The following is a 14,085-nucleotide window of genomic DNA, read 5'->3' as shown; positions in this document are numbered from 1 at the left end:
AAAGGATACACCAGAGAAAAGTTATCCATTGGCTTAGGTGGACAACCAGAAACTTTGTTTGCCTAGATATGATACACCCTCATGCTCTGATAAGCCTTAAATGAAGAATTTAACATAAAAATTGATACTTGAACAGTGATAGCCAAGGTGGGTCCTAGGAGAAGTAATATAAAACTCCTCTTAGGAGATAACTCCCAAAAAAGATCACAAAGGATATTCCCAGGGGAAGGCTATGTTATGATAAAAGTAATTACAAAGCCTACTCAAGAAATAGCAGGGCTAGAATCTCATGAACTTTGAATAATAGAACAAAAATCAAAAGGGAGCATCAAATAAAGACGTTTAAAATGGTTGAAGACAGAAAAAAAAATCAGGAGTCTAAAAATAGACGAGGCACTGTAAATAAAAGACCAGTAGAAAAGGAACCCAAATCCAAAGTCTTTGGAATGAAAAATTCAGTAAGTAAGCGGAACTTAATATTAGATACAAAGAGTGAAAAGACTGATAAACTGGAAAATAGACATAATTACACAGAGGAAGTTCACAAAGATAAAGAAATAAAAATTCTAAGAAAGAAGTTAAGGTATATGTAGGACAGAATAAGAAAGTCTAGGATCCATTAGCAGAGCTTCTGAAAAAAGAGAGTAGAGAGAATTAAAAGGTAATTTTCAAAGATAAGAATGAAAGATTTCTAAAATTAAACAAAAAAATTAATTGTAAATTAAGAAAACAAAATAATTCCCTCAAAGGACAAATGAATAGTAACCCATACCTTGATTTATAGTAAAACTCCAAAATGCTAAAGGTAAAGTCAATCTTAGACGTAGTCATAAAGAAGATAGATTACCTTCAAAGGAACAATTTAAAATAAAAATGGCTTTTAAAAAAAAAAAGGATTTGCAGTTTTAAAAGCATTATAAGAGATGCAGAAGAGCAATATACCATGCTAAAAAATATTATAAGAAAATGCCCAACTGGTACGCATCTAATAATACAGCCTAGAAAAAGTAAAGCAACAACTGAGAGAATCCCAAGAAGAAATGAACAGATCAGCAATGGGAGATTTTAACATAATCATTTTAGTACTAGGTAAAGCTAAATTAAATACTGGTATTATTTAATAATATAATTTGTGAGCCTGTCAATAAATAGTTATAAATACTGCACCTAACAATTAGAGAATACATATTTTTTTAAAGCACACTGGAACATATCTAAAAATTGAACACACATTATGCTACCAAGGAAATCTCAGAACTATTGAAGAATTGATACCTTATAGACCACCATTCTCTCTAAAACAAAGTAAAAAATAAATAACTGAGAGAGAGAGAGAGAGAGAACGGAATCCTTGAATAGAAGTTTATCCAGATAAAAAAGCGAAGAGATAATGCCGTGCTGGAGGGCAAGGAGACTATTCTAGGCCTAGACAAGGGCTCTAGTGGATCTCCTTCAAGTGAAAGGAGAGCAGTGCGTCTGGACTTCACTAGTGAAGGAGGAAAGGCAGAGTATCATATGGTTGAAAAGATCATTAGGAGGTAGACTAAACAACTGCTTGTAAGTCATTTTTTTTATGAACCAAAATTTTTATTTTTATCTGAAAAAATAGAAAGGCACTAAAAGATTTAAGAAAAGAGGCAGACGTGATTCGATTTGGATGAGGAAAACTTGCACCTACCTGCTGCATGGGATTGGACGGAATCAGACAGGAGTGGAGGTCAGAGATCAGTTAGGCAGCAAGGTTATAGCTCGGGCAAAAGATGATGGGGCTTTGGACTAGGATGGGAGCAAGAGGGAGAGTGGAAATAAAAATAAATAGACTAATGTGAGAGATATTTAGGAGATATTTACAAGATTCAGAGAAGCCTTTCGGTGGGGGTAGGAAGGAGAGTGGGAAGCGTCCAGTTTGCTGAAATGAATCGATAAAAGTACCCATAAGAAGAGAGCCAGGTGCCATGTTCCACAAACAGGTTGAATTTTTTCTTGCCTCTGGGCCCTTTGTTTGGAACACTGAACTTCTTGCTTTTCTTTTAAATATACCACATATCTCCTTCAAGACCCAGAGGATGTCTGATTTCTTCCATTCGTGGTAATTTATATTCCTATAGCACAATCTGTCCTTTACAACTTCTCTTAATTGTTGCAGGAATAGACTCAAGACTGAAGGTCTACTAATGAGACAGGATGCTTAGCAATGTGAACCCGGGAAACCGAGTATTGATTCACCATAAGCACTCAGAAATTTACCAAATATACCAGGGCTGTTTTCTGTACTTGAGTTTAGCAACAAGGCACACATATATCCATAATCTCCAGAAACACTGAGAACAGACCAGAGACTATAAAACCCCTATTAAAATGACAAAGAGCTTCTCAAAGGACCCAGGGATTTCTTTCCCTAAGTGGTAGTAACAGCAGCTTCTGGGCACCTTCAATTGAAAGCTGCCTTATCACCTGCTCTGTGCAGCAGCCATCTGTGCATACTTAATTAATTTGTTTACCCATATTAAAGGAGTTCATATTCTTTTTGTGTCTTTTGACATTTTAGGGCTTCAGCTGGTGTTAAAAAAAAATTGCTGAGGGTTTTATTCATGTGCAATTAAAACATTGGAACTGCCTGCAACTTCAGACCATTTGGGTCCCTATCTATTTATCCAACTGATTAGTGATTCTTCTTTCCCCTTCCATGTCTATTAAGTCTGATAGTCTCTCTCTTTTTTTTTTTTTTGTTATAGTTACCTCTATGTTGCTGTCTTTTGTGACAACAGGTGCGATTAATTAATTGGAAAACATCATGCCCAGGCTCAAATCTCTCCCAGTGTTTTTCCATCATACTTAGGATAATAATGATGGGCTATAAGACCCTACCTGATCTGACCTTTGACTGCTTCTTTAAACTCATCTTCCCTTCTCCTCTTAACTTACTGTACTCTAGCCATATTGCCTACCTTCATGGAACACAGCAAACACATATATACCTCAGGGCCTTTGCAATTTCGGTCTTCTTTACTTGGAGACTCTTCCTCCAGATATTGACATGGCTTACTCTTTATAGTAAACATCATAGATATTCACTAATCTCTGGTTCTCTTTTACTTCCAGGTACACAAAGGATTACTTTGATGACAGACCGATGACATGTGAACAGAAGAGACACGTTACTTCTAAGTTACGGCTTTAGTTGCATTTAGTTGTGCTATTTAACTCTCCAGCCTTCTGCCCTCTTGTTGTCATGATCAGGAAAGCCACCTGTTCTGGGTGGCACTGCTACAAGATGGCAGAGCTCCTGTCAGCCAGGGTGACTGCATGATGGCTACAGAGCCCTAAACAACCCAAGTTGGACGTGAATGCAGGTGAGAAACAAATTCTCCTTTGTTGTTTTAAACCACTGAAGTTTTGTGGTTGTTGGTTATTCCAGCATAACCAAGACTTTCCTCACTGGTAGATCCCACATAAGTCTTTGCTCAAATGTCATCTCATCAAAGAGGTCTTCTCTGAACACCTTTATTCAAAATACCGGCCTTCTCTCTGTTTCTCTCTGTGTGCCAACTTGGCTTTCTTTTCCTTCATTGGAAAATAAAGCTCTGTGAAGGCAGGGACATTTATTTGTTCATTAATGTACTAATTAACACCAAGAATAATCCCAGGGACATAGTGGATGATCAATAGTTATTTGTTGAATACATGAATATTCATTGTAAAAAGTGAAGCATTGTAGATAAGTTTAATTTAGAAAGTAAAGGCCCATGTAATCCCTTCTCCCAGAAATAACTACTATAGTTTACAGGTTTTTTCTAAATTGTGTTCCATTTATATACTAATTCACATGTAACTACATCGCATATGCTGCTTTCTTTTTTTTAATTAAAATGGAATATGCTTTCCTACATGAATTATTCTGAAACCTGTTTTCCCGTATAACAATTACTCATGGATGGTTCCAAAGACAATGTTTAAAGATTCCTCACGCTTTTAAACTACTCAACAATATTCACCTTCTTAATAATTATGTTTCCCAAGGTTTCTGAAACCTATTATTCATCCATTTCAACTAATATTTGTTGCATGCCTGCCCTGCCACGGTCTGGACATTTGGCTGTAAGCAAGAAGACTAGGTTCTTACACTCAAGAAGTATAAAGAAACAGTTAAAGTTGTAAGAAACAGATAATAAACACAAACAAGCCAAAATACTTCAGATGGTGATAAACCATCAAGGAACATAAAAATAAACATGGTAACGTGATGGGGGGTGACTGGGGACAAAGACGGTCACAGCAGACTTCTGGAGGGACTTTTGAGCTCAGTCCAAAAGTGACTGGGAGCTATAGCTCTACATATCTTCGGAAGAGAGCTCCAAGCAGATGGCACTTATGGGCAAGCTTGCCATGTCTGAGGAACAGAAAGGCCACTCCAGCTAAAGTGTGGTCTGTAAGCAGAAGCATCATACAGAATGAGGTCAAGAAGAAGGCTCTGATAATGTGGAACACAGAGTAGGTGTTCAAAATTGTAACTGATAGATTCTGAATTAACAGCAATACATATAATTTCAAAGGTAAGACCCTACTAAATATTCAGAAGGGGAAAAATTTCCCATTTGAGTCTCTACTTATAACATTCCACATGATATACTGAATCCAAAGCCTGAGCAGAAACTTAGAATGTTTCAGCTCTTTTATAAGGCACCATTAAGGTGGCCATAAAATGTTTAGCCCTTAAAAATACTTTCTCGGCAGTATGTCTGAGATAACTTTAAATGTTAATGAAATGTCTCATAAGTCCACTGTTTTTTAAGGCAGTTAGGAGTTTGAGGAACTTCTTAAATACCATCTCATAAAAAAAAAGATCTAACTTAAGATGAACTTACATAGAGAAACCATATGACAGCAGACCTAGTATATGACTTGAATTCAATTATTATTTTCTTCTGAGGAGAAAGAATTGATTCTGTGCTGGCCTCAAGTAGGTTCTTGAAGAGATCTATTTTTTTTCCAAATAAAAACATATCAGAGGGAATAAAATTCTTTACAGCCTGTAATTCAGGAGTGAACTTTTATGAAACTCTTTGGCATTGTAGATATATGTCTAATGGAATCACGTATAACTGAAGGTTATAGATTGTTTAGTTCCTGCTGACCTGTTAGGATAAACTTTGGGGCCGTGGAAACCCTATTTATTTATTTATTTATTTATTTTTTTAAAGCTCATCCAATTGGCAATTTCCTTTTTTTATTTATTTATGGCATGTGGGATCTTAGTTCCCCAACCAGGGATCAAACCCTTGCCCTCTGCCTTGGAAGCGCCGACTCCTAACCACTGGACCGCCAGGGAAGTCCCTGGAAATCCTATTTCTTGACACATCCTTCTATTCAACTTTAGACAGTGGAAGGGAAAGAAAAGCAGCACTTTCTCATAGACACATTTTTTTGTTTGTTGTTAATTATTTATTTAATGTGCTTTTTAATTTCCTTTGGTGACCATGTTCTGAAGTGATACTAAAGAAACAGCTAGGGGAGAAGTTACAGAAGTTGAACCCAGAACATTAAAGGAGAGTAACTGCTATAGGAAAGTAAAATACACTTACCTTAAATTCATAAAATCTTTCATTTCTTTGGGAGGAGCTTCACATAGATTTGCCTTGTTTAATTAACTTCCTTTAGTACACTTTATCTCTTTCACACTGGGAGATGTATGTGAGTTAATCAGAGCAGCATGACAGTATTTTTGTCAATGCTGGAAATTGCTCCTTTCAATTACCCAATATCTTTCTCGCTGGACCAAAACACACAATCAAGTTGAAACTTACAGGCGACATAAATGTCATTCCTTCTTCCCCAAAGGGTATTCTGACCAAGAACCTCTATTTCCCTTTTGGTTTGGTTTGGTTTTGCTGCTACCACTGAAGTAATGAAGGCGACATTCATTGTCCCTCGCCATTTAATGCAGGTTATAATTGCCAGCCAGCGTGGGCTGTGATGCTAAAACCAAGAAAAAGGCTTTTCAATCATGGCCCCTGCGTTTCAATCCAAGCCGCTGCTGTAGAACACTGGAGGACAAGGTGTAAATCAGTTTAAAAACATAGTTCTGCATTCAAGCCATTGTGGTTTACAGCTCCCAAATGACCTCCATCTATCTTCCTTAGCGGTAGAGGTGTATAATTGAACTAAAGAGAGTCTTGAGTAATGAGATTGAGAGTGGCAGCTCCATTGCTGTGGCTTAATAGTGTAACTGTCATGTACTTTTTTATCTCCTAAAATGTAACAAAATAGTCTAGTAGGCCCGGTTCTTCAGGGTGACACTTGCTGCGAGTCTATATTTTAAAATAGAAATAGGTTTTTTATAAGCCCAAAACCGTAAATCTCTCTCTACAAGAGAGTTCCCAAAATACAATTATGTAAGCCGTTCTCTGCTGGAGCAGAGACTGATATGAATACATGCAAGAACCTATACTTCCTTTTGTGAGGAAATCGTTTTTAAGCCTTTATTTTTCTTATGCAACAAACAGCTGCTTTTTCAGTCTCTGAAGGGGCTAGAGAGTGATAGCATTCTCACGTTGTGTACTTCTGGGAGCTATAGCCAGAAGACACGTTACTTCAAGTTTTCTTTTTAAGAAAATTTTATTTGGTTTAATCAGGGAAACTCAGGAAATACTGCTTTTAGAGATCGTTTTTTCCAAGGAACAGTTCACTTGCAAACGGGTATATTTTCTTTTCAGGATATATAGTTTACATGCATTTATCAGACCTTGACCATATGCAAATTGCTGCGTAAGTACATTAGCAAAGCATAAACACTGAACAAAGACATAACCACCTCCTCATGGAATTCTCTGGGAGTATAGTACTGGTTGAACATTAAGAATGAGCTTATTAACTAGTCATTTCATAGGAATAACTAGGATACCATGGATGGTTTCAGGGGCGCTGAAATTTCTGTCCTCCCCCCAAACTAGACCCTAAAAATTAAAACAAAATAACCTGCTTGCTGACTGTGTCTGAAATTCTGTCACTTGGCTATTCAATCCTATTGCACAAGATACTCCTGGCTAACATGTAAATTTCACTAGGAACAGTAAATTATTAAATAATAGTAATAAAAACAACTAACACTTACTGATAGTTTACAATGTTCAGGAGAGTTCTAAGTACTGTATATTATTAACTGTTTTAGTCCTCAAAACAACCTATTAATCATCACCATTTTACAAATGCAAAAAAACTGAAGCAAGAACAGAGAAGTGAATTTGCCCAAAGTTGTAGTTAATATAAGGCAGATCCAAGGTGGTCTGACTTCAGAGCTCTTGGTCTGAACCAGTCTACTTGTGTGGATAAGCTGATCAGTCCATTAGTGGGAAGAGAGAAGGAGAACTGGGAAGGTTGAGTGTGATGACATTTGCACCGTGTGGAGCCTTCCTTCAGAACTCACAACTCAGCCCGGGACCAGGACTGGGAGTGGTCTGTCCTGCACACCTGCTGATGCCACCAAATTCTCCTTAAAACTAATACCATGTTATTTATGCCATTAGTGTGTCACGGAAAGGCATCAAGCACAAAATTACTTTTATAATAATACGTTATTATTATTTTTTATTATTTATAATATATTTATAATATTATTTATTATTATTTTTTGTAATGATGATACAAAAGCAAATGGTGGGTTAAGTGGCTGGCAACTCAGCATAAAAGAAGGCAATGGACAAAGTGAGAGAGTGGCATGGACATATATCCACTACCAAACGTAAAATAGCTAGCTAGTGGGAAGCAGCCGCATAGCACAGGAAGATCAGCTCGGTGCTTTGTGACCACCTAGAGGGGTGGGATAGGGAAGGTGGGAGGGAGGGAGACGCAAGAAGGAAGAGATATGGGAACATATGTATATGTATAACTGATTCACTTTGTTATAAAGCAGAAACTAGCACACCATTGTAAAGCAATTATACTCCAATAAAGATGTAAAAATAGAAAAGAAGGCAATGGAACCAAACATTGAATTCTTCTCCAACATACACTTGCAGTAAAAATGTGCCAGTTTCACTTCAGGATGACCTTGGTAAAGCAGTGAAAATTATTAGTTTTAAAAACTATTGACCATAAGTCCATGTGCTTTTTAAATAGTCTCTGTAATAATATAGGGAATATGCATAAGGCATTTCTGCTGAGTATCCAAAGTACAATAGTTCCCTTAAGGAAAAACACTCATATGGTTATGTAAGTTACAAGTTAAACTAACCACATCTTCCAAAGAATACTGTTTTTTTACTTGAAATAATGACTAACAGATCAACTTGGATATGGTTACATTATTATTTAAAATGAACATTATTTAAAATGAACCTACCACACCAAGGAAAGTAACTGACAAGATTTGATGCCGATGATAACATTTGAGATTTTAAGAGAAAATTAGATTGCTGGGAAAATTTGTACTGGCCTTTGGGAGCTACTCAGCTTCCTAAAACTTGAAGACTTTTCTGAGGAGCTCAGTGGTGGGGTCAACAAATGTGACTTTTTAATATTTTGTAATGAAACACGTTAACAATTAGAAGATGTGCTTAACTCACTGAGCCATTTTTTTCTGGGTTATCAATGTATGATGTCACATGAATGATGTTACAAAACCATCCAAGATATGCATGAGTCATACAGAATCATACGATGTATGACGTTAAAGAATCATGCATGGGTAAGAGATCCGTTGGAAGTGTTTGATAGACCAATACATTTTGATGTTTAACAGAGTATGAAAAGCTCATGGATATGATTTCAGATTCTGCGTTGCAACTAACCTTGAAGAAACTATCACCTGTTGCGTTTGACTAATGGATCAAAAAAAGAAATTCACAAATATCTGAAAAACCTATTAAAATGCTTCTCCCTTTTCCCACTACATATCAGCATGAGGCTGAATTTTCTTCATGTGATTCCATCAAAACAACATACTGCAACACATTATGGAAGCAGGTAAAGAAATCCAGCTATCTTCTATTGAGTCAGACATCTAAGAATTGTTCAAGAATGTACAACAATGCTGTTATTTTTTCAGTTTGGGAGGGAAATATAGTTATAGTTATAGATATTATATCTAATAGTTGTAAATGTTTATGTTAACATGTGATGGGTTTATTATTGTTACTTTTAAATAAATTAGGTAAATATTTAATTTTCTGTTTTAATTTTGAGCACAGTAAATATCAATAGAGGTAATCTACGTAAAAGTTCTTTGAAATTTCCAATATTTTTAAAGAGTGTAAAGGGATCCAGAGGGCAAAAGGTTTGAGAACCAACAGAGTATCCCTTAGGATGGATTTGGCTTCTGACAACTGAATGTCCAACTGACAGCAGCTTGATGGGTAGAATATATCATTCTCTTCGAAGAGTTTTAGCCAACTGTGAGAGACGGAACAGTCCTACACACAAGCCTGTCCTCTCACTTCTGATATCGATTGCAAGTTTGAAGCGTTCCTAAAGCCACTCTTAGTTTCAATAATTCACTAGAAGAACTTACAGAATAGACTGAAACTCTTATACTCACAGTTTATTACAGAGGAAAGCATACGGATGAAAGTCAGCCAAGGTGGAGTCCAGGATGTGGAGCTTCCAGTCACCCTTTCCCCATGGAGTCAAGGACAGCACTGACTCCTTCCTGCCACTATGAGTGAAGACACCTCCATACCATTGCCAACTAGGTGAAGCTTACCCAAGCCACAGTGTCCAGAGTTCTTATCAGGACTCAATCACATACTGCCTGTGTGTCTGCTCTTTACTTCCCAACCATTCCACAGGTCAGGCTGATACATTTACTCTCCAGTCCACCCAGAGGCAGAACTGATATCACTATCTTGACCCAAAGCCCCCATTGTAAATCACATTGTTAAACTGCTAGTGACCAAAACCCCCTGATAAAGAAAGACACTTCTAGGAGATATGATGTTCCAAAGACCTAGAGATCACTGCCCAGTAGTCAGGGGCAAAGGCCAGGCTTCCCCTTGGGCAAGGTTTATTCTTCATTAAACATTCTTGTAATAAGAAAACTTGAAGTCAGTGGTAACAGGGCTGGCTCAGCATGCCAGCGATAGTCTCAAGGACCCAGACTCTAACGTTTACTCCACCATCCTCATTGTGTTGGCTTTTTTCTCATTCTTGTCACCCAGCTGGTAAACGGCAGCCCCCATCCTCTTACAGCACTCAAAGGGAACAAACAAGGTGTGTGGGAGAGTGGGGGAGGAGGAAAAGTACTGCCAGAAGCCTCCTAACAATGGTCAGAGGGATGCCCTCACAGCTTCAGAGTGTACCTGAGAAAGTACACTTCTGAGGCTTCGATGTCATTTCCAAGGGAAAAGGAGGGTCATGGTTGGCCTAGGATGATCATGATTCATCTCCCAGGACTGAACTCACTGCACTCATAGCAAAATCAGTAGTTCAAAGGGGGAAGGAGAATCACTGTTGTGTAGACGAGCTTTCTTGAATGTTAACGTGCATACAAATCTCCTGGGGATTCGTTAAAATGCAGACTCTGATTCACTAGCTTTGGGATGGAGATGAAGCTTCTCCGTCTCTTAAAAGCTCCCCCAGGATTCTGATGGCAGTCTCTGGACTGCACTTTCGGCAGCAGGGAGTCAGGAGACAGTGTTTGCACCAGCGAGGCTGGTGCAGGGACACAGACAGTGTGTCTCCCATAGGAACGTATCTGTCCCTTGATCAACTACTCCATGGATTAAGCTATCCCACAGAATTATAGATGATAGAATTTCAGATCAGATAATAGTCATTATAAATGTAAATAGAATTTATTGAGAGGTTATTCTGTACCAGGACTTTACACTTGTTCATTTAATCTTTAAAACAACTTCATGAAGTAGATATTCTTTTCATCCCTATTGTTTACCTGAGGAAATAAATATTGGAAAAGGTTAAGTAAATATTTCTCAGTGACAAGGCTGGAAACCCAATCTGTTTTCCTCCAGAGCCTAAACTCTAAAATACTAGAATATTGGCAATTACTGTCATCACATAGATTTTGAAAAATTGACATACCTGAGATTTCACAGTTAGTGCCAGAGCAGATATTAAATTGCAGTTTCTTCATCCCTGATCTCTACCCCATTCCCATGGTATTCCACGTAATGACTAAAGTATATACATGGCCTCTCTCATGCTCTCTCTCTCTCGCTCTCCCACTCTCTCTCTCTCTCTTTCCGTGCCCCCACCCCTGTCCTGTCTCTCTTAACAGTTTCTCAACCTAATTCCTACTATTACACACAATAGGATTCTAGTGGACTTTTCTTCTCTTTGAAATAGAACGTCTCTTTTCTAAACTGAGTATCTCATTATCTTCTAAATATAATTTGAGTTCTTTCTACACCTTCCCATCGTGTTTCTGATCCTGGCATAAATAATGATTTCTTTAAGGAAATTGTGTCCTAGGAAACGGAACACAAATAAGTGCCCATGGCATGGGCTCCGGGTTTTTTAGTTGATTTGTATGCATTTGTTCCCTTTCATTCATTTGTTCATTCCTTCTTTCCACAAATACATGTTGAATAGTCTCTGTGTGCCAAACACTATTCTAGATGTAGACTATATGGATGCAACTTAAAACAGTTTTTAAAATCAGTAGAATAAAAAAAATTTTATTGAAAAACTTGTCACTGTTTCAAGGATGGCTCCCCAGCTCTTCAGACACAACCATCTCTCTCAAAGCCTTCACCAAAGAATAACCTATATGTCTACATCCACTATACCTTCAACAGTATTTCTCCAGACACCGATTCCTACAAAAACTAGGCAAAATGGACAATAAAGGAAAGGGAGTGATCTTTCTCAAGGACACAGCTATATCTGAAGCTGTTTATCGCAGCGTCCTTCTCTAAGAGAGAGCTATGTCAAAAATGACTAGTAGCTTATATGTCTAATGATAGAGAAATGCTTAAGTAAATGATGATTCATCACCTTGACCCGTTTTTATATAATAAAATGATTACAAAGAATAATGATAAATTCAACAACATTATGAAAAATATTTAAGGTATGACAAGTATGGCAGGTGGTTAAGATGTATTAATATTAGGTGGTAAGCATTATATTATTTTCTATACTGCTAAATGTTTGGTGTAGTTCAGAATGAAAAAGAGAAAAGAATAGCTAATGAACTGAAAGGCAGATGCAGTTCACTAAAGCTCTACTCTCTAGAGAATACTTCCTACAATTCCCATCCCTACTGGGGCTGTCTGAATTCCAGCCTTCCTATGTCTTGCCTAGGTTACTGCAGCAGTCCCTTTATTCATCCATGTGTACAACAAAAAATTGGTCAGGCTCTGGAGTTATGGAAATGGAAGCTTTGTGCCTACCCCCAAATTACTTAGTCTAGGTTTTAGACAACTGCTGCTTAATCTCCCAGCCCCTGGCCTCTATTCTCCCTCTAGGAGTGATCTCTCTAAAATATTACTTTGATCATGTTTAGAATCCTTTAGAGGTTAGCCGTTGCCTCTGGATAAAGTCCAAAGTCCCTAGTATAATGTACAACACCGTTTTCATGTGACTGCTGTTTGGTTTTCTAGCTAAATCTGTTGCCTCTGTTCTCCATCCCAACCTAAGTACCATCTCTGCTAAACCTCATGACATTCAACTGAGTGCACACCACCTCCATCTCCTCTCTCGTACTTACACTGCTGTTCATTTTCACCCAGAAGCCTTCAGAGCCCTTACTCACCTGGTCAACTATAGCTCAGCCCCAGGATTCACTCCAAGCTGAGTCTTCTGGGAAGACTCCCTCCCTCCCAGACGGGGTCAAGTGCCCCTCTCTCCCCAGTATTCTTCTCATTAGTAAACCAATACTAACCAATGTCATTATGATTATTATTTTATACTGCATTTATCTACTAGTTAATGATCATCTTTGGGACAGGGACGGTATCCCACATTTCAGACAGTGTAGTGGTTATACACAGGGATTTTGGAGTCATAAAGCCTAGGTTTGTATCCCAACCATTTGGTTACTTAAAAATAACTGAGTGTGCGTGATTCAATAAGATAACATAGGTACAACACATGGTGATCACACAACACATTCAAGCTATTATTATTTCTATTACTTTTTAACCTCTCTATCCCGACGGTAAATGACAAATGTTCAATGAGCAACTGATGAATGAAAACATGAATGAAAGAAATAGTTGCATCCTAATTTAGGGCTGACTGTTTTTGATCTGGACATTTCAGCTGCTGCCTTTGTGCTTTGAAAAATACTTGGAAAGGGCACCCCCAAGAGAAGGAGCCACAGAAACAGGAAAGATTTTAAGAGAAAGAGAGGATGATCAAGGGAAAGGGATATCAGATAGAGATTCACAAGCTGGGGCAGGGAGGAAAACAAGAAAAGGAAGAGGATAATTGGAAGGTAAATTAGACTCCTGAAACTTGCTAATTATAGTGTTGTCATTTTCTATTTGCAGTAGAAATCTGTGGAATTATCTCTATAGCAATATACCCGCTGCCCCTTTCTTCTTCCAGGAAATATCTTTCTCTAACCCCTGACCAAGTTGATTGGTTTGAGGTGGGTGCCTGACCCAGGCTGGGTCAATGAGCCCAAAGCTGTAGCATATGAAACCCGTGGCTTGGGCTTCCCTGGTGGCGCAGTGGTTGAGAGTCCGCCTGCCGATGCAGGGGACACGGGTTCGTGCCCCGGTTCCGGAAGATCCCACATGCCGCGGAGCGGCTGGGCCCGTGAGCCATGACCGCTGAGCCTGCGCTCCGCAACGGGAGAGGCCACAACAGTGAGAGGCCCGCGTACCGAAAAAAAAAAAAAAACCCAAAAACCCCGTGGCTATATGGATCACTGTGTTCATGCAGACTGGAGACATATAGGCCGCCATTCTGGGAGGAAAGAGAGGGGAGTCGGGTGGCTCTGATGTCCAAGGAATTGTTTCTCATTGTTTCAGAGGCTCGTGTGCCCATGAACTATGTTACTCGGGCAGTCCATGAAGTAACGCTGACTCCTTCCATTGACTTCCTATCGCTTAGACTGGTTGAATTTGGATTTCTAGCACATGCACTCAAAAAACTCACAACTAAACTTTATTTGGGTTCATT

At 38.4% G+C, this 14,085-nt stretch overlaps 1 long non-coding RNA gene across 4 annotated transcripts in view; it reads left to right on the top strand.

The window, feature by feature from the left end:
* Positions 1 to 14,085, top strand: part of LOC132597558 (uncharacterized) — a 124,141-nt gene that overhangs the window by 96,273 nt on the left and 13,783 nt on the right. For 3 of the 4 annotated variants that reach the window (XR_009564454.1, XR_009564453.1, XR_009564455.1), the window contains 2 exons: positions 3,103 to 3,353; positions 8,738 to 8,961. This is a non-coding gene — a long non-coding RNA (uncharacterized lncRNA). The remainder of the gene's footprint in view (positions 1 to 3,102; positions 3,354 to 8,737; positions 8,962 to 14,085) is intronic. The other variant, XR_009564456.1, reaches the window with a different exon arrangement.

The sequence above is a fragment of the Globicephala melas genome, chromosome 7 (assembly GCF_963455315.2).
Source record: "Globicephala melas chromosome 7, mGloMel1.2, whole genome shotgun sequence".
Classification (NCBI taxonomy): Eukaryota; Metazoa; Chordata; class Mammalia; order Artiodactyla; family Delphinidae; genus Globicephala; species Globicephala melas.
The sequence above is the reverse complement of the archived record's forward strand: the minus strand, read 5'-3'. Positions and strand labels throughout refer to the sequence as shown.